Source organism: Zalophus californianus, chromosome 1 (assembly GCF_009762305.2).
Source record: "Zalophus californianus isolate mZalCal1 chromosome 1, mZalCal1.pri.v2, whole genome shotgun sequence".
Lineage (NCBI taxonomy): Eukaryota > Metazoa > Chordata > Mammalia > Carnivora > Otariidae > Zalophus > Zalophus californianus.
Genome location: NC_045595.1, coordinates 189162533 through 189183693, shown reverse-complemented (window position 1 = coordinate 189183693; position 21161 = coordinate 189162533). Strand labels below are relative to the sequence as shown.

Below are 21161 nucleotides of genomic sequence, written 5' to 3'. Positions count from 1 at the left end.
ATATTCTACCAAAGAAAGAAGAAGGTTGGACAGGAAGGGAACGAGAGGATTTAGGTTGATAAAGGATCAAACCATCCAATGTATTCATGAGTAATGACTCATCTTCAAATGATCTCAAATGATAATATATTGTTTTCCATTTGTGATGCAAATTTCTAAAAAAGTCATTTTTTATATGCCGGCAAATGACTATTATAAAAGATAGGCTTTATCTGTTTATGAGTTGGACATGGCTCAATATATATATTTTTAAATGACAATTATGATAACATAATGAAATAATGATATAAATTGTCTGACAACATAAATTAGAAAAAATCCATTATCAAATTAGGTAATTAAGTTTTATCTCTGGTTTTGATAAAAGTTCATTGATTCACTTGAATTATATCTTGATGATGATTAAATATAGTAAAATCTGAGTAATAACGAATCCTACAAAACTTCAAGACTATGGAATTGATTCAGCTATATGGCACTCCACCTTACATCATCTTACTAATATTGATCCCACAAAGATCTCACTAATATCTGTAGGTCTAATTAACAGTTGAATATAGCTTGACTAAAATGTTAGCCTAAAATATATTTTATATGATTTAATAGCCACCTAAAACCTATTTAATTCTCAAAGAAAAAAATGCGTTCTCAAACCATGTTTCTTTCTGTGGTCACTTAACCTTTCTATACAGTGTTAGAAAATGAAATCATTTTTCTTGATTATGCTAATTCACATGAAGGTGACATTAGACAAAATAGGAGTTGAGCAATATGTTATTAAGAACAAATATTTAATTTATTTTTACTCCCATTTATTTTTATGTTATTGGCATTCTTTCTGATGAGCTAATGCAGGAAAATATTGCCATGGTTAAGTGAGTTAGATTACTGAAAACTTCACACTTTGAGAAGCTTGTTCTTCTTTAAGTGAGTTGGGCGCCATAAAATTATATAACAAAAATATCTGATAGGGCAAGTAGGATCCTGAATGCTGAGTAAACTTTGGTCAAGTTTTTGTGCTCATATTTGAACAAGGAGGGTTTGAAAATTTATGAATCAAAATATAGAGTAGACAGTTGAAAAATAAAATTTGTAGAACTAGAACAAATACCAAGATTTGATTGTTCCTCCTTTTATTTTGGAAAGATTTTTCCTAGACTTTAGATCCTTGTCTTTCAAAATATTAGGCATCTATTAAATAAGTCATCCCATATTAATATTCAAAGATATTAAGCTTATGGCTGAGACTTCTGTCACATCAGTCCTAGATTTATACTTTCATGTAATCCACTAGCTAGCTTACCATGGTTTCAAGTTCTGTTCACTTCCTGCCATAAATATACGGCAGGACTACTTTATTTACATCAATGAATTAACTTGTACTTACATCTTTATACTGATTATACCTAAATCACTACTCTTTATTCTAGGTTTTCCTCTTAAGGGCCAGATTTATGTAGTCAATAGTCTACTTACATAACTAACTTAATGTACTCCAAACACATCAACCTCTCATCATGTTCATAATTGACCTCATCTTTCCCCCAACCTGTTCTTTGTACTCAGTTAATGGCACCTTCATTTCCCAATCGTTCTTGCAAAACTTGAGAGTTAGCCAAGCTTTCCAGGTTATGTTAACCTTCCACACATGAATGATGAAGTCTTGTCAACTTGATAGCGAAAATATTTCCTGAATAACTCACACAACTATACCTTCTCCCATTTTTTTCTTTTTTGATAGCTCTTCTTTCTTGACCCTTTCTACTTGATCAATTTACTTAGCTTTCATGGTTGCCAAAACTTCCAGAGACCTTACTAAAATGTAAATTCATGCCCATTCTTAAATGTATTCATTTGCTCTCTACTATCTTCAGCACTTAATTCAAAGTCATTAGCATTGCATTCAAAGCTCTTGTGGTCTAGCACATGCCAGCTTTTCTTGCCCCTCCCTGACCTACTCTCTGCATTCCAAAGATGCCTGTGAGTCTAGTACACAGTATATGATATGCTCAATACCCACTGATAAATCCACAAATGAATAAACACTTAAATAGATGAAAATAAATGATGGGAAACTAACTGCATGCTTTATAAGTTTGGGCTGTTGAATATTTCTGAGTTTTAAAACATTTGTTTTAAAATCCAGAATACATTCTGGATTCTGTATATTTTAGATCGTTCAGTGAAAGTGACTACTAAAACTTAACATCTGTGCTCATCGTGTGCAGAGGAGATGGGGTGGCATCACATAAATTTTGTCCACCTCTTTCCTAAAAGATAATCCAAAAGCGTAATTGGAGAAAATCGTAATTTATTCATCTACTACTTTACCATTCTGGCTTCTCCATTAACTGCGATGAAAAAAAATTACCGAGTAGGTATTATGGTTGAAGTTTTAGGGACATAATAACAGCTGTGCTGTTAATGTCTCCATTTAGTTGAAATCCTTTGGTTTGGGACTGCTATATGGAAAAACTGAGTTTGTGGTTGGGAGCCTGAAGGAGAAGTATTCCCTTTCAACTGACTCTCCACTTTGAGTTTCACTGAAGGTGCTTGAGTTGACTGGAGATCTAACCTTCACCACAGTGATTTGAATATATGGAGAGCTCCAGAATCTACTTGGTTTCTTTGGGCAACTTAAATCAGAAGATGCTCGAAGGTCACTGCTGATAAGACTGAGTCCCTGAGGTTTGTCGTGAAAAGGAGTTAAGAGGTAACAGAACTCGCACATGAGGACAGTGAGGTACATACTGGTTAAACTTTTCCCTTTTCTCACTATATTGCTCTCTAAACACAGAGGCTTTTAAACTGATAAGAACAGATACTACACTTGATCTTAGCCAAAAGGCCGAGAAACGATAAACACAGAGGCTTTTAAATGCTAGTTCTCTGAATGGTAAAGTATATTTTAAACGTTTTCTCTGAAACCACCCAAACAGGAAGTGAATTTTTCCTTTCTAATAATAGAACATAAAAATACGCCCACAAGCCAGGCAAAGCAGAAAACTTAAGGCAATTATAAGGGTAAATTAGACACCGGGTTGTTTCTGCCTTGCTAATCCAGGTAACTGAAACTGAAACAAGTTCAGGCTTGCGATGGGCCTGGGTTTCCTCTTCGCTCTGGTGGTAGAGACCCAGGATGTTTTCACTAGTCTGGAACCAGGTTTCAGCTACAGCAGTTTTCTCTGTCTGTGGTACATTTTGAAATATGGAATGAATTACTGGAGTTTCAAGTGATAGATTCAAGCAATAAGTTAATTTGACAGCAATAAGTTAATGAGAAAATAAAGCTTTCATTGATTCTGTGCAGACAGAATTGACGCATAGATCCCTGGCTGTGTATGTATAACTGTAATACATATACATAAATACACACAAAAGTAGATATGTACTTTTCTCCGGTTTTGACCTTCTCTCTTCCTCAATGGGCACCTCAAATTTAACGTCTAAAACTGGATTCTTTTTGAGGTCTCTCCCTGCTTTCCAAATACTTACTCGTCCTCGGATATACCTTAGCTTAACTTAGGATATCACTGTTCATCCAGGAACCCAAGTCATGAATGGGGAATTTTCCAAGGTTTCATCCTTTCTCTTTGTGCTGTGATTGCTCCTCCCCCTTCCAGTACCCATTAACTGAGAAGTTCCGCTGATTCTACTTCTCAAGGGACTCCTGAATCTCTGCACCATTGCCCCTCCTCCATGCTCCGTCCCTTCCTTTATTGCTCTCTGTTAGGTCTTTGTCTTTTCTTGCCAACCCTAGTGAAATGGACCCCTAGTTAGTATCACTGTGTCTGTCCTTTCTCCCCTGCACTTAGTCATCTATAATCATACTATCATACAGCCTCACGATGTCATGTTCCTATTAAACACAGCTAAAGCCTGGGGCCTTAGTATTGCAGAGAAATGTCTCCATCACCTGGCTTCTACTTAATGTCTCCATTCTCCACACACACACCCCTCTGTCATATCATTTTTATTCCACTGCAGAAGACTGCAGATCTTCCCCTCCCCCTACTAAGCACTGCTATTTTATGCTTCTGTAACTTTGCCTAGTTCTTCTTCCTAGAGTTGTGTTTACCTCTGGTTGGTCAGCTAGTTCAAATTCATTAAATTTTTCATTCACTCAACGAATATTTATTAAGCACCAACAATGTACCAGTTACTGAATTAAATGCTGAGTATCAGACTATGTTCCTTCCCTATCCTGCTTTTTAAATTTAGTTTAGTTTTCATTAAGAACCTTCATGGGCATCATCTCCTCCAAGACACCTGAGAGGCTGGTCTATCACCTGGCTTCTGTACCTACAAATTTCCAATGAATGTCCCAATCACTACACTGGAAACATGTTTGCTTATCTGTCTTACCCAAAACACTGTGGTCATTGTAGGGCAAGTTCTTGTGTCTTCTTCTTCTTTTCATTTCCTGAGTCCACTGTCTGGTCTATGACTATTGCTTAATAAATATGTTTTAAACTGAGTTGAATGTTACTAAGATTGAAGATTGCCAATGTAAATTAAATTTAATGCAATCCTTTCAGGTCTCTCCCACCATCATTATTTTTTATTCTCGTGCTATTCTTTCTCTCATTGTTTTTCCTCTTTGCTGTCTACATCTCCTTTCTCTTTGCTTAAGTATTTGGAAAACTGTGCGTAGGCTCTGTCATCTAGAAGTGGTATTAGCACTGGCTACTTTTTTGGTCAGAGGAGCTTATTCGTGTTTTGCCAGCAATGGGAATTCTAGGTTTCAGGTGGCTGAGAGAGAAAATAAGTTCAGAAAGAAAAGGGAGAACAAGAAAACAGTTTATAGAGGGGAATGCTACTGGAACCAGTGCTCGTGATGCAATGAAATCAGATGTGGGAGGAGGTGCTATTCACCCAGTATTGGAATCATGAGCTGTTACTGTCTTTTAAGGCATCTGTCTTTAGATACACATTCAACACACATGAAAATGCACTCAAGTGCACACATACACACAGGCACACACACACACACGCACACATACATAGGCATACTCTTGCACTTTATTATGCCTGAATTGCCCATTTTTCTAAAAACTAGAAATATCCTACTCATTCTGCAGGTTCCAGGTCAAAACCCATTATAACCCAGGTCACATTTACCCCACTCTATTCTGATGGGAATGACCAAAAACTGTGGTAAATGACCACATATTTTAAAAATATTTATGTATTTGAGAGAGAGAGAGTGAACGTGAGTGCAAGAGCACCATGAGTAGGGGGAGGGGCGGAGGGAGGGCATTTCAAGCAGACTGCCCACTGAGCATGGAGCTTGAGACAGCGCTCCATTCGAGACCCTGAGATCATGACCTGAGCCAAAATCAAGAGTTATATGCTTAGCTGACTGAGCCACCCAGGTGCCCCAAATGACCACATTTTTAATGCCTGGCCCATTGTGAATAAATATACAAATAAAATACAATGTAAGTTAACTATTAGATAAATCAAATAAAAAGGGCAAATAAAATATATCCAATATATTGCTTTAGAATTATTAGATTTAGCAGAAATAGAATCACTTTGTCAAAATGCTAAAAAGCTTTCTAAATGTTTATTCCCAATTTCTCTACTATGTCACCATGAACCAGAAACAGCATGTAAACTGGAAACAGTCCACAGACCATGCTTTGAGAAATACTGCTCTAGGGGAACTAGTATTAATTTACATAGTAGCCAGTGTACGCATGCTCACTAAGTAAATTAAAGAACAGAGGAAGACACCAGAGCTTGGGGGGTTGTTTTTTGTTTGTCTGTTTGTTTTCCTATTTTGGACATGTTTTATATTTTTCTCTTTAAAGTTTTGAAATATTTACTATTAGCATTACCCAAGTGATTCAGAGTCAGTTTCCCAGTAAACGTTTCCATACACTAATTCATTCCTCACTAGCATTTATTGAGCATAGGCTAGATACCAGACACTGTTCAAGATGCTAAGGTTCAAATTTATATGAGCCATGGTCCCTGCATCAGACAAATCCAAATTAAAGGTCATTCTAGAAAACAACTGGAATGTAATCATCAAAAATATCAGGGTCATGAAAGTTAAGGGGAAGTCTGTAGAACTTTTCTGTACTTATGGAGACTAATAAAACATGATTATTGAATGAGGCACATCGTTCAGAAACAAATTCTTACATTCTAAAGGATAGCAGTTGTAATTTATTTGGACAACTGATAAAACTTGAATGGAATCTGAAGATTAGATGGTAGTAATATAACAATGTTAATTTCCTGTTGTATTAGTCAGCTCAGGCTGCCATAACAAAATATCATAGACTGAATGGCTTAAGCGACAGGAATTTACTTCTCATAGGTTTGGAGGCTAGGAAGTCCAAGATTAAAATGCTAGCCAATTCCTTTCTTTGGTGAGAACTCTTTTCCTTGCTTGTGCCCTCAAATGGCAGAAAAAAAGAAAGGAAGCTAGCCCTTTGGTGTCTCTTCTTATAAGGGCACTAATCCTATCATGAGGGCCCCACCTTTATGATAGCATCTAAACCTACTTAGGTCCCAAAGGCCTCTTCTTTAAATACCATTACGATGGGGAATAGGGCTTCAACATTTGAATCTGGTGGTGGGAGTGGGGATAACTGAGTCCTTAGCACCTGAGGTTGATGACTTTATTGTGGTTAGGTGAATAATGTCTTTGTTTATGAGCAGACACAGCCTAAAGTAATTTAGAGTAATGGGACATCAAGTTGGAAATGTACTCTCAAATGGTTTTCTGTGCTTACTTAAAATTTTTCTATAAGTTTATGATTATTTCCAAAAAAAGTTTTAAAGATATTGTTTCTGGTCTCAAGATTCTTAATTCTATTTGGGAAGAGAGATATGTAAGCACCTGTAATTAGATACCACTAACTGTAGTGAAATGTGTGGTAGTATAAGAAAGTATTGAATTAGCAGAGGGAACGGTGAGTTTGTCTGGAAGGAAAGCAGAGAGACCTCAAAAACAATGTAAATCTTAAACAGGTCAGATTAGAAAACAAATGAGGGTCCATTGGATCCATGTTTACTTAGTAATAATTATGTGACAGGATTTGCATGTTTGATATATAGTTTTGCCAAGAATTTGACTTCCTTTTGATCTATCATCTCTTTTCATTATTTCCTTTTTTAAGACTTATAAAAGACAAAGGTTTGTAAAAAACTTGAAAAAAAGGAAAGATAGTAATAAATTAGCAGTCGAAGGTAAATTGGGGGTCAGATAAAAGTGTCCAAGAAATGATGTTTCTTAGCCATCACCCTTTAACATATCATAATACATTTTAACACCTTCTTAGCTTCCTTGGTTCACTCTTGTTCTCCCTCTTACAGTCTTTCTGGCCTCTGGAATCCAGAGACAGATTGAAAAGACTTATCTGGTAGGTCTCCATATTTGTCACTATGACTATGGCCCTCCTTAAAATATTATATTAAATTTCTAATGGACAAGGAAGAACAGGATTAGAGTGTTCCTTAATTTCTCTATTTCTTATAGAGAGCTATGGCTCATTTATTGATTGGTCAAATATTTACACTTTATCTATGCAAAGGTAGAAAATTGCCTATGTAAGGCACATCTTGACTCGTTGTATGGTTTCCTTTTTTTTCCAATTAAAAAAAATTTGATCTAACACTCAAAAACTGTAAGATTTTACATAAAAATTCCAATGTTCAACTCTCTATACCTTTATAAGTTATGGCCACTAGAACAAACAACTGACTAGAAATTTTGACTGGAATGAGTTGAGGTAGCCCGTGTATGTTGAAGATATGATCATCTGTTCCCCAGTTCACACCACTCCCTATTGTCTGATATTGGTTTGTTATATTCACTTTTTTTTTTAAGATTTTATTTATTTATGTGACAGACAGAGACAGCAAGAACAGGAACACAAGCAGGGGGCGTGGGAGAGGGAGAAGCAGGCTTCCTGCTGAGTGGGGAGCCTGATGTGGGGCTCGATCCCAGGACCCTGGGATCATGACCTGAGCCGAAGGCAGACGCTTAACGACTGAGTCACCCAGGCACCCTTGTTGTATGTGTGAGTCCTGAAGGTACTTGCATATTCAACCCTGGCCGAATAGATAACAACGACTGGGAGAGCTTTGATGACAAAGAGAGCAAAAGTATGCATTTGAAATACTGTTTCAAGCTCCAGATTTAAAAAGGTCAGCAATGAGCTCAAAAGAAATTTTTTGTAGAAAAGACTGACCGTGATCTTTCCTCCTTCCTAACTTGACCAGTAAAAAATATGTGAAATCAAAGTTGGGGCTAGTCAGATGAGAAGAAAAACTATTGTGCACTCGGCATTACAATCAGTTTCAAAAGAGACTTTTATACCCACTAATTCTTTTTTTTTTAATTTTTTATTGTTATGTTAATCACCATATATTACATCATTTGTTTTGGTGTAGTGTTCCATGATTCATTGTTTGTTCATAACACCCAGTGCACCATGCAGAATGTGCCCTCTTTAATACCCATCACCAGGCTAACCCATCCCCCTACCCTCCTCCCCTCTAGAACCCTCAGTTTGTTTTTCAGAGTCAATCATCTCTCCTGGTTCGTCTCCCCCTCTGACTTACTCCCCTTCATTCTTCCTCTCCTGCTATCTTCTTCTTTTTCTTTTTTCTTAAAATATGTTGCGTTATTTGTTTCAGAAGTACAGATCTGTGATTCATCAGTCTTGTACAATTCACAGTGCTCACCATAGCACTTACCCTCCCCAATGTCTATCACCCAGCCACCCCATCCCTCCCACCCCCGACCACTCCAGCAACCCTCAGTTTGTTCCTGAGATTAAGAATTCCTCATATCAGTGAGGTCATATGATACACGTCTTTCTCTGATTGACTTATTTCACTCAGCATAACACCCTCCAGTTCCATCCATGTCGTTGCAAATGGCAAGATCTCATTCCTTTTGATGGCTGCATAATATTCCATTGTGTATATATACCACCTCTTCTTTATCCATTCATCTGTCGATGGACATCTTGGCTCTTTCCACAGTTTGGCTATTGTGGACATTGCCGCTATAAACATTGGGGTGCACGTACCCCTTCGGGTCCCTACATTTGTATCTTTGGGGTAAATACCCAGTAGTGCAATTGCTGGATCGAATGGTAGCTCTAATTTCAACTGTTTGAGGAACCTCCATACTGTTTTCCAGAGGGGTTGCACCAGCTTGCATTCCCACCAACAGTGTAGGAGGGTTCCCCTTTCTCCACATCCCCGCCAACATCTGTCGTTCCCTGACTTGTTAATTTTAGCCATTCTGACGGGTGTGAGGTGGTATCTCATTGAGGTTTTGATTTGGATTTCCCTGATGCCGAGCGATGTTGAGCACTTTTTCATGGCCTGTTGGCCATTTGGATGTCTTCTTTGGAAAAATGTCTGTTCATGTCTTCTGCCCATTTCTTGATTGGATTATTTGTTCTTTGGGTGTTGAGTTGGATAAGTTCTTTATAGATTTTGGATACTAGCCCTTTATCTGATATGTCATTTGCAAATATTTTCTCCCATTCTGTAGGTTGTCTTTTGGTTTTGTGGACTGTTTCTTTTGCTGTGCAAAAGCTTGTTATCTTGATGAAATCCCAATAGTTCATTTTTGCCCTGGCTTCCCGTGCCTTTGGTGATGTTTCTAGGAAGAAGTTGCTGTGGCTGAGGTCGAAGAGGTTGCTACCTGTGTTCTCCTTTAGGATTTTGATGGACTCCTGTCTCACGTTTAGGTCTTTCAACCATTTGGAGTCTATTTTTGTGTGTGGTGTAAGGAAATGGTCCAGTTTCATTCTTCTGCATGTGGCTGTCCAATTTTCCCAACACCCTTTGTTGAAGAGACTGTCTTTTTTCCATTGGACATTCTTTCCTGCTTTGTCAAAGATAAGTTGACCATAGAGTTGAGGTATACCCACTAATTCTTAATTTTTCTATTAATGGAAATTGTTCTTGGTAAATCTGTTCAGATATTTGAAATTTACATTACCATTGAGTTCAGACTAATGTGGAATTGGAGATTCCTTCAAGCACAGTCCCAACTATGAATAACTCTACTTTTGCTGGTTGAGACCATGTTAAAGATTCATTTAAATGGCATGAGTAGCAACTTGCATTATACAAAGTACTGAAAACAGTACTCCCTTTCTTCTAACAGACTTCACATAAAGAATTCTTTTACATATTATTTTGATTTTGCAAATAACCATCCATATTAGTAATCCAGAGTCAACTTTATTACTATCTTAATGATAATAATGGTTTACATGTGTATAATGTTTTAAAGCTGACAAGCTGTTTTTAAGCTCATGTGAGGTAATGTATAAGTGCACCATACAAATATTTTTTTCATACATTCATAACTATTTTTCTGAAATATTTGGCTTGTAGGTATGCTTTGATCATGAATACCACAGAAAAAATCATTAAAATTTGATTTTAAATAATTTTTATATTATATCAAAAGCCATGTGTTTATATTATTTCATCTCATTCACCAGAAGCACTGGTTATTATTAACTTGAGATAATACAAAGGCAGATAGTGGCACCTTATAAAATTTTGGTAAAATTAAACATTTCTGCCTGATTCCTCCCCTTTCTCATACTTCAATCCAATTTAACTGAAAGGCCATATATTCAGCAACTACTAGGTTCAAAGGTAAATAACACACAGTCATTACCTCCTATGGGTTAACAGCCTAGTAGGGGAAAAGGACACAGGCAAGATGAATTTTTATATATGACTTAATGTGATGAGATCTCCTTTTTGCCAGTTTTATGGAGTTGTAAACTAACGGGTAAGAATGAGGATGAAGGGAGGATTCTCTTTGAATGCATATGGAAGGAGGTGTCATTTGGGGTGAACCTTGGAAACACGAAGAGAATTTTAGTTTTACATACCTATGGCATAGTTGCATGAACATTGCTATTATTAGCTTTTCTTTCCCCTGACCTTTTATGTCCACTTACCTAATAATATTTCTTATGCTTCTTTACTGTAACACTTTTTCTTCACTCCTTAATTTCATGATTCAATGTACAAATGGGAATTATTCTTTTGTATGCCTGCCAAAAGTGTTATTAAGAAAGGCTTTCCCTCATTCTATTTTAAGTTCTACTTCAAAAAAATAAAAAGGTTAAATAAGAAATAAAATACCTAGGAGTAAACCTAACTGAAAAGGTGAAAGACCTGTACTCTGAAAACTATAAAACACTGATGAAAGAAATTAAAGATGACACAAAGAAATGAAAAGACATTCCATGCTCATGGATTGGAAGAACAAATATTAAAATATGTATAGCACTCAAAGCAATCCACACATTTAATGCAATCCCTATCAAAATACCAACAGCATTTTTCCCAGGACTAGAATAAACAATCCTAAAATTTGTATGGAACCACAGAAGACCCCAAATAGCCAAAGCAACCTTGAAAAAGAAAAGCAAAGCTGGAGGCATTACAATTCCAGACTTCAAGTTATATTACAAAGCTATAACAATCAAAATATTATGGTACTGGCACACACACACACAAAAAGACACATAGATCAATAGAACAGAATAGAAAACCCAGAAATGAACCCATGACTACATTGTCAATTAATCTTTGACAAAGCAAGAAAGAATATCCAATGGGAAAAAGGCAGTCTCTTCAACAAATGGTGTTGGGAAATCTGCATAGCACCATGCAAAAGAATGAAATTGGACCACTTTCTTACACCATACACAAAAATAAATTCTACATGGATTAAAGACCCAAATGTGAAACCTGAAATCACAAAAATCCCAGAAGAGAGCACATGCAGTAACTGCTCTGACATCAGCCATAGCAACATTTTTCTAGTTTTGTCTCCAGAGGCAAAGGAAACAAAAGCAAAAATAAACTATTGGGACTATATCAAAATAAAAAGCTTCTGCACAGTGAAGGAAAAAAAAAATCAAAAAAACTAAAAGGCAACCGATGGAATGGGAGAAGATATTTGCAAATGACATATCTGATAAAGTGTTAGTATCTAAAATATATAAAGAACTTATAAAACTCAACACCCCAAAAATAAATAATCCATTTAAAAAAATAGGCAGAGGACTGGGATGCCTGGGTGGCTCAATCGGTTAAGTATCTGCCTTCGGCTCAGGTCATGATCCCAGGGTCCTGGGATTGGGTCCTGCATCAGGCTTCTTGCTCAGTGGGGAGCCTGCTTCTCCCCCTGCCTGTGCACTCTCTCTCTCTCCCTCTATCTTTCCCTCTCTGACAAATACATAAATAAAATCTTAAAAATAAATAAATAAAAATTAAAATGGGCAGAAGACATTAATAGACATTTTTCCAAAGAAGACATACTGATGGCCAACAGACACATGAAAAGATGCTCATCATCACTCATCATCAGGGAAATGCAAATCAAAACTGCAATGAGATACCATCTCACACCTGTCAGAATGCCTAAAACCAACAACAAACAACAGGTGTTGGCAAGGATGTGGAGAGAAAGGAATCCTCTTACACTGTTAGTGGGAAGGCAAACTGGTATAGCCCCTCTGGAAAACAGTATGGAGGCTCCTCAAAAAGTTAAAAATACAACTATCCTATGATCCAGCAATTGCACTAGTGGATATTTACCCAAAGAATACAAAAACACTAATTTAAAGAGATATGTGCACCCCTATATTTATAACAGCATTATTTATAATAGCTAAGATATGGAAGTAGCCCCAGTGTCCACTGATAGATGTGATATATACAATGGAATATTACTCAGCCATAAAAAGAATGAACTCTTGCCATTTGCAACAACACGGATTGAGCTCTAAAGCATTAAGCTAAGTGAAAATAGGTCAGTCAGAGAAAGACAAACACCATATGATTTCCCACATATACGGAATTTAAGAAACAAAACAAATGAGCAAAGGGGAAAAAAGAGAGAGAGAAAGAGATAGGCCAAGAAACAGAATGTTAAGTATAGAGAACAAACTGATGGTTACCAGAAGAGAAGTGGATGGGGGATGGGTGAAATAGGTGATGGGGATTAGGGAGCTCACTTGTCGCGATGAGCACCAGGTGATTAAAATAAAAACTTAAAAAAAAAAGGTTAGAGGGCCCATTAAATAAATCATGATACATCAGAAAAAGTTGTCTAACATCAGGCCTTTAAAAAGGATGAAATGGATAACATACAGTGACTTAGAAGCATGTTTACCATGAAAATGTTAAAAAACAGAATCATACATATGGTATGAAAATGAGATAGGGAAGCTGAAGGGGCTCCATTGTAGAAAGGCTCCATCTCTGCTGTTTTTCTGTGAGGCACCATTTACTCATGTTCCATATTTTGCCTCTGAATAAACCAAAGAAACACTGTTCCCACTTCAAGGGGGAAGCAAGAAAGTTAATCATTCCCGGAGTTTTTGTCTTAGGGCCCAAACACCTGACAACACCTAACAAGAGCCAGATCCCAAACATGTTCCAGGATATTAGCTTCCAACAAACCTCGGCTGATGATGGCATCAATATCCCTACCTTCGGTCATTTATGGAATAACACCTATTGTTCACCTGTGACTTCCTTTGATTGGACCAACCCTGCATTCTTGGAGGAACACATACCCTAGACCTTTTTCTAGTAGAAATCCCTAGTTCCAAGCAATGATAAGACTTACTGCTTTCCTTTCTGAGTCTCCTAGACACTCCATCTACTATATTCTCTTCCTGTCACTCAACACTGTTCAATAAGCTCTGTTTCTACTTCTCTGGCTCACATCTGATTTTTATCCTGTGTGCAGCCAAGGACCCTCTTGATTGGTCCTGTGGAATGATGCCTCTCTGGGTCCTCAGACCCAGCCTGTCTGTATCAAAAGCACTATGTGCACTTATTGATATTGATATTTATATATATAAAGAAGAATGTTATCCATATAAAGGAAGAATTTGGTGGATACAATGCTTCACCAAAACTTTTAGCACTAGCTAACTTTGAGGGATATAGCATTTTCTGTTTAGTATAATTCTTAATTTTTTTAATTTTAAATAATTCAAACAAAAATATTTATATTGAAAGAAATACAAGGTATAGACCACCCATTTCCCCATTTTATAAATTAGAAAAATTGCTGCCACTTTTTAACTCAGTTAATTTAATTCAATAATTCTTCAATAATTTCATGAATGAATAATTTAATTCAGAATAAACTATAGAAAATATTTAAAATGATATATTACATAAAATATAAATTCAAATTATTGAACAATCAATTCCAGTGAAGAATGATAATTCTAAAAATAATTTTATATTAAGGCAGAAATCTAATTTTGTTAGAATTAAAGCCAAAATAGTTTTTCATCAATAACCAGCAAGGCTCACTATTTTCTGTCAATATATCAAAACACTGGCAATAATTGCCTAAATATAAAAAAACAACAAATGTAACAAATTCATGAATCTACTTTATAACTTTTCAATGCTTTAGTAACTGGAAATAATTTTTTCTTTGAACATACAGTAGACAACACATGAAAATTCAATAGAATCATAAAACCTGGACCATTTACAGAAAAGGATACAATGCTCCATCACAAAGGCAACTGTAGATTAGAACATAATATAACGGCTGGGAAAATAAAGAATTTCTTTAGCTACTACAACTGCAGGATATCTCAGTTGGTCTCACCCAGAACTACACAAGATACTTTTGCCCATCAGTGGGCCTGGCACTCTTCACTCGACCAGACCACCAAAAATAACATGCTCTTTCCATGTGGGATTAGAGCAGGCACACACTTATTTTACATTCCTTGTCCTACTGGATCCTCATTTCAGTTCAATAAGTGGACAGGAAAGATATTAATGAATGTATTTACAGATAAGGAAACTTAGTATCCTAGAGCCACCAAGGTTTGCCAGCCACAAATCTCATAAACAGTGAGCAAACTATTGTGTACAAACCCACGGCAGGCATAAGAGATCATTAACTAAGGTATAAATAAATGCAACCTGCCTTGTCATTTTTAGGAGAACTTTCTGACTCCTGGCCCACTGTTGGTTTTTATGTTATTGTTGTTTTGGTTTTTGTCTTATGTCTTTAATTTGCACTGTTCTGTCTCTTTTAGGCATTGAGCAATTTGTCCTGAATTTAGAAAAGAGGTGCTAGAATGTGGGAGTTGGAGGTTGACCTACATCTGAACAATTTGCATATGATTCACCACAATTAAACAATTTGGTTTGAAATAGCTACAATTAAACTATTATCAGAGAAGTATTTACTAGGGGAGAAATTCTAAATTTATCTTCACATAGGTCTTAGCCAAGAAAGGGGCCACATTTTCTGACACTCTTATTAAGTAAAGCAAATAATGAAGTAAATTCTTCCAAATTAATACTTATATTACTAAGTCACTGAGGGCTAATTATACTTATGCTTCCTTTGGCTGTTTCTTTAAAAATTACAGGTTTAAAGTACCAAGAAAAATGTGAAATTAGGGTAGACAAGAGAATCTCAGTTTCTGGTAATATATTACATATATTAATACACATAAAGGTAAATATTAAAAAATTGCCTTCTTGATATATGGAAATTGTATATGGTATGTCAAACCACCCTAAAATTATGGAGAGAGTAATATAAAAGTGTAAAAGAAAGAGTAAATTCTGTCTACTGTAAAACATAAACTATAATATCTAATAAACTCTAGTAGTATATAATAGTATGGAAGAAAAATCCAAACTGATGATTAAATACTATGAGTTGGATGGTATCAAGTTTAGTGAATAAGCAGATGTAAGAAACTTTTCAGTTATTCAGAATAAGCAACATCAGTTCCAGCTATGTGTGACTCAATGAATACACTATTGAAAAAAATACAACATATTTTATCACCAGAAGGGTTCTTTTTCTTACCTTTATAGGTGCGTGGAAAGGTCTCTCATTAATCATCAAGGATATCCTAAAAAAGAAATGGAAAATAGATGAGATAGAAAGCAATAAAACAGTAGGCTTGTTTTAACATTATTACCAACACTGAGGGTCAGTGGTCTCCTTGCTGGGGGGCAGTCTATTTACTGTGGCAAGATGCTGTTCCATCCACAACATACACAAGTCTAGCAATGCTGAAGGTGACACAGGGCACACAAACATTAGAATAAAAACATTATGTGTGGATTGAGCATTTTTGCCATCTCTAGAGCATGGATGTAGTTATTAAGACTCGTTCATAACTATTAGCCACTTTAGTAATTTTACTATTGACAGTTGGTAAAGGTGACAAGAAAAAAGTAAAATTACACCATATTGCTAAAATGAACAAAGACAATAACTATAAAACAACAACAAAAAAATTACAGACTTTCAGATTTAATAACATATTTTTTTTGTCATTAAAAATATAGGTACTGGGGCACCTGGGGTGGCTCAGTTGGTTAAACGTCCAATGCTTGATTTTGGCTCAGATCATGATCTCAGGGTCATGGATCCAGTGCTCCCCACCCTCAGCACGCCCACCCTGTGCCCCATCTCATCATGCTCTGCTCTCAGCAGGGAGAGTTGGCTTGAGATTCTCTATCTCCTTCTGCCCCTCCTCCTTCTCATGCTCCCTTTCTCTCTCTCCCTCAAATAAATAAAATTAATCTTTAAAAAAATAATACATATACACTCACATAAATGATCATGTGAGTGTATATATATATGTACATATATATATAGGTACTAATAATATACATACACTATATAGTATATATATACTAAGATTATAGTCCATTTTGTGGATATGATCACATTTCAGCGTGGAGTAAAATCAAGTCCTACATTTTAGACATTTCAGAGAGCTATTACCTGGCATAGGAAATTGCTGTAAGGAAATTCTGATGCCCTTCATTAGAATAGAATTGGTCTTAGAACTAGAGGGCAATTTAAAAATCAACTGATCCAACACCCTCACTTTACAAAGCAAATCAAGGCTGCACAGCTAGCTCATGGCAGGACTAAGGGTTCTCCGTGCCTCCTACCCCTACTCATCCCCCAGCATTACATTATTTAATTCTCTGTAACTTCAAGAATTGGAAAGAAGTAGAGAGAGTGGAATCCTGTATTCTGCTCTTGGTAAGTCCCATCTTCTTGATGAAGATTCATAGTCCTGCCTGAATAAATGACCTATTGTCATCAACATTATTGTATCTACTTCATTCAAAACTCCCTTCCTTGGTGAAGGGAGATACCAAAGAATTAGATGACAGGATTCTCTTCTTATGCTGCTTACAAATCAAGGGGAGAAAGCAGGAAAAACAATCAAAGGAAAAAGCACATGAGCCATGAAGCTGACACAACCAGTCAGTAACACTACTAGCTGGATATGAGGGAAGCCCCCCAGTCATCCTTCACATAAAATCTGTTTTCTGAGCAGCCTTCAAAGAAAATCTACCACTGCTCTTGAACAAATGCTTTCCTTTTCTGCACTGATCTGTACTATTATAAGTAGTAATGAAATCATCCTCCTTTGCTTTCTGGCTAGACTTCTTTTGTCTTAAACATACAATCACATGTGATTCTTAATTAATAAAATGCAACTTTGGTAACAATAACAAGGGCTTATTAAACCATTTCTTGTAAATGCTTCCAAAGACAATAACCCGTGGCCCAGTTTGTTTTGATGTTAACAGTAACCTCTATATTTTCAGAACGTGCAAGAACAGAATCAACATTACATGCACATAGAATCCTCCTCTGTTCTATTAGGACCTAGAATTTTAAGAGACTGGGGACCAAGCAAGCAGGAATGAATTAGCGATGGGGATGTTTTCTTGTGCTGGAATTGCAGAAGCAGCTTGCGTGTGCCACAATGGAAGCTCACGGTATCAGTAAGATACCTCTCCCCTTGCTGGACAAACTCAATGATTAATTCATGTTCCCTTGCAGAATGTCAAAGGATAAGTGTCATATCTTTAGAAGTTACATCAGATATAAGAAAAAAAATTGGATAAAAAATGTTTCCAAAATGAGAGATTGAAATTACTTGAGAGTTTGCAGTAAATCTAGCTAAAGTAGCTATTGACTCTCGGAAGACAAAGCATTATTTAGTAATAAGATGTATTTGCTGGATTTTATTACTCCAAGTTTACAATACAGCTTAAATCATGAAGAAGGAATGCTGAGACAATTTTTTTTTGTGCCAGTTTGAGCAACTTAATCCAACCATATTTAAGAGAAATAAAGTCACAGAATGAATTACCAAGAAATATGTTCTTTGAAATTTCAGTCATCAGTCAAGTATAAAGTGGTTCTACATTTTTCTGCAAGAAGCCATATGACTACAGTTCAGCCCTCTTAGTTTATAGACATATAAATACACACACACATGTACACACCATAGTGGGTGGGCACAATTATGTTGTATATAAGCAAATATGGTTAAATACTGAAATACACACTTCTACCCATTATGTATTTTATGTTCTCAAATATGCTTGACTAGGGACTAGAGTTTTGGCTTTTTAATATCTCTAAAATCAGGTAATTATGGTAAACAAACATGTCTACAAGTTTCAAAGTGACACATACACGGTACAAGTGACTGCCAATTTAAGACAAATTACCATAATGTAGAAGGCAAGATTTTGTAGACAGTTGGAGAAGGACAAAGAATTAAATGTCAAGCTACTATTTTTAATATAACATTAATTAGAAATTCTTCCTGCTCTCTGCTCTCCTTCTCTTCTACTGGAGAGACTATTTCTTATTAAGATGCTACCAAAAACACTTAAAAAGATCTCCTGTTTTAGAAAAATGCAGTTTAAACAACCAAGGGAATTTAAAATACTGTATAAATGTGTTTAAGCTTTCATCGCTAGAGGCTTTAGTTCTTCCATCAAAATAAGAGGTCACAGCAAGCGTATATTCCACAAAGAGAGCAAGTTATTCAGTGCATTTGAAGAAGAGGAGCAAAATTAGACCTTGGCATTTCTACAAAACTATATAGGAGATACCAACTTTATAATGTCTACACTATACACCTCTAACATAAAATAAGAATGATCTTTATAATGAACATTAGAGAATTATACTTAACATTTACTAAAATAAAATTTAAAAATATAGCTAAAAACTTTTTAAAAAAGATTTTTTGAGAGAGAGAGAGAAAAAAAGAGACAGGGTATGCATGCACCAGTTGGGGGAGGAGTAGAGGGAAAGAGAGAGAGAATATCAAGCAGACTCCCTGCTGAACATGGAGCCCCAGACCGTGAGAGCATGAACTGAGCCGAAATCAAGAGTTGGATGTTTAACCAACTGAGCCACTCAGGCACCGCTAGTTAAAAGCTTTTTGAAGGTCTAGATAAGTCCTCTTATTTTATGGATCTATAAATGAATTAAGATATATGCTATAATATAATATTTATGAGTAAAGCCTAATTTTATTATCACAGCATATGTTTTATTTTGATTTCATTAAGCTTAGTATAGCCACTTTAGGAAGAGTGAGCATTAAAAATGTCACATTTTTAGCTTTGAGGTTCACTTACAGTTCCTCTACAGGATTCACATTTAATATATTTTAGTATATTTAAATACTTTTACTTAAATATTTAAATTCACATTAAATATACTAGTATATTTTTCCTTGAAATCCTATATTCTTCTGTTTGGTCAACGAAGAAAAATAAATCCAAGATTAAAATGTAAAGCTGAATCTTATAATACTAAATTTTTTGACATTAACTATTAGCCAAGCATAGATATTTGTTCATAGGAGATAAATGTATTGTTTCCACCTGGCCTTTTACACACTCCATTTTCTCTTCTATACCCACAGTCTGAATGACCCAGTTCTATACTTTGAATCTAAGTCCAGGGAAGGGTGTGTGTTGTGTTAGTCTCTCAGTCTTGGTCAGTTTAATAATTACATCAGGAAGTTGTGGTTTAGTTAACGGCACACAGATTCTTCTCACAAAAAGGCATATAAGACCCAAAGCTTTTGTAGTATTATAACCCTCTTCACTTCCTAACAATCATGAGATGATCTAAATCATTAGAAGGCCACTCCTGACCTTCTAAAGCAGAACTTCCTTACGTGGTGCTACATAGCACGGTTTGAGAATAGTTCCAACAGTAACTTCATGTCCAAGGAATTTGATAAAGCCTTTTTCCCCACAAAGGCTCAATTGGAGAGAACGATATGACTGGTTTTCTGCCAGAAGACCGCTGTAGAGATTGATCTTTAGTGATCTTTTTTTTTTTTTTTTGCCAAGTGACAGTTGGAACATGCCCATTAGATGGTTCTAGAAGTGTTCTTAAGCAACTTGTAGAGGCCCAGCTGAGGTCTTGTCAGTTGATCTGAGAAAAACAGTGACGGCATCCCAATGACAGATTGTCAGATTGTCATGTTTGATACCTTTCTGGAATAAAAATCTCCATTCAAGTAAAATGTGCTGTATTTTAAAATCTCACAGATCCAGGAAGTGGAATCTTTAGCTATGTTTATAATATATATGACAGAGTAAGTTTCATGTCATTTATTAAAAACACACATGCACATACCCTCTTTAAATGTACTTTCTTTTGGAATAAATGAAATTCACAGTATTTTATTCCCCAAAATATCTCAACATTTGTTTTGAAAAATACAAAAGAACTGATAATTTCCATTAAGGGATGGTTACATCTAAAATAAGAAATTCTTGTTCTTACAGAGTTTGTTTACCACCACAAGTAATTAATTTGTAAATAAATACATACCATGACAAATGGTGGTAAGTGCTATGAAAAGAAATAAAGCAGGGAAGTGGAGAAGTGAGGATCTGGTATTGTGATTTTAGATAAGGTGGGAAGATTAAGAAACCCTGGAAGGAAAAGAACACAAAGAAAAGATCACACTGATTCGTAGAGGCTATATCATCAATCACCTTGGTTTTGCCAATTATGGATGGTTTGAGCCTGAGATTTTCCCTCATGTCACCATGTGATTTTTCTGTAAAATGGGATAACAACCTACACTTTGTAAATTTTTGAAACATACAGTTGATTGCAAAAATATTATAGGTAAATATCTGAAAAGAAAACACAGTGATTAAAGAGAATGCAACAGAATGGAACTTGATCAGTTTCATATAGAATACCATCTTAGGCCACTTCCACATATGAGTGAAAACTCATAATTAGTATTTCCCTTTTATAGATAAGAAACAGA

At 35.9% G+C, this 21161-nt stretch overlaps 1 long non-coding RNA gene and 1 pseudogene across 2 annotated transcripts in view; both read right to left on the bottom strand.

Annotated features, from left to right (window-relative positions):
• Positions 1-21161, bottom strand: part of LOC113918695 — a 310636-nt gene that overhangs the window by 54090 nt on the left and 235385 nt on the right. For both annotated transcript variants that reach the window (XR_004819661.1, XR_004819662.1), the window contains one exon: positions 15887-15932. This is a non-coding gene — a long non-coding RNA (uncharacterized LOC113918695). The remainder of the gene's footprint in view (positions 1-15886; positions 15933-21161) is intronic.
• On the bottom strand, positions 2739-2860 carry LOC113919145 (annotated as a pseudogene).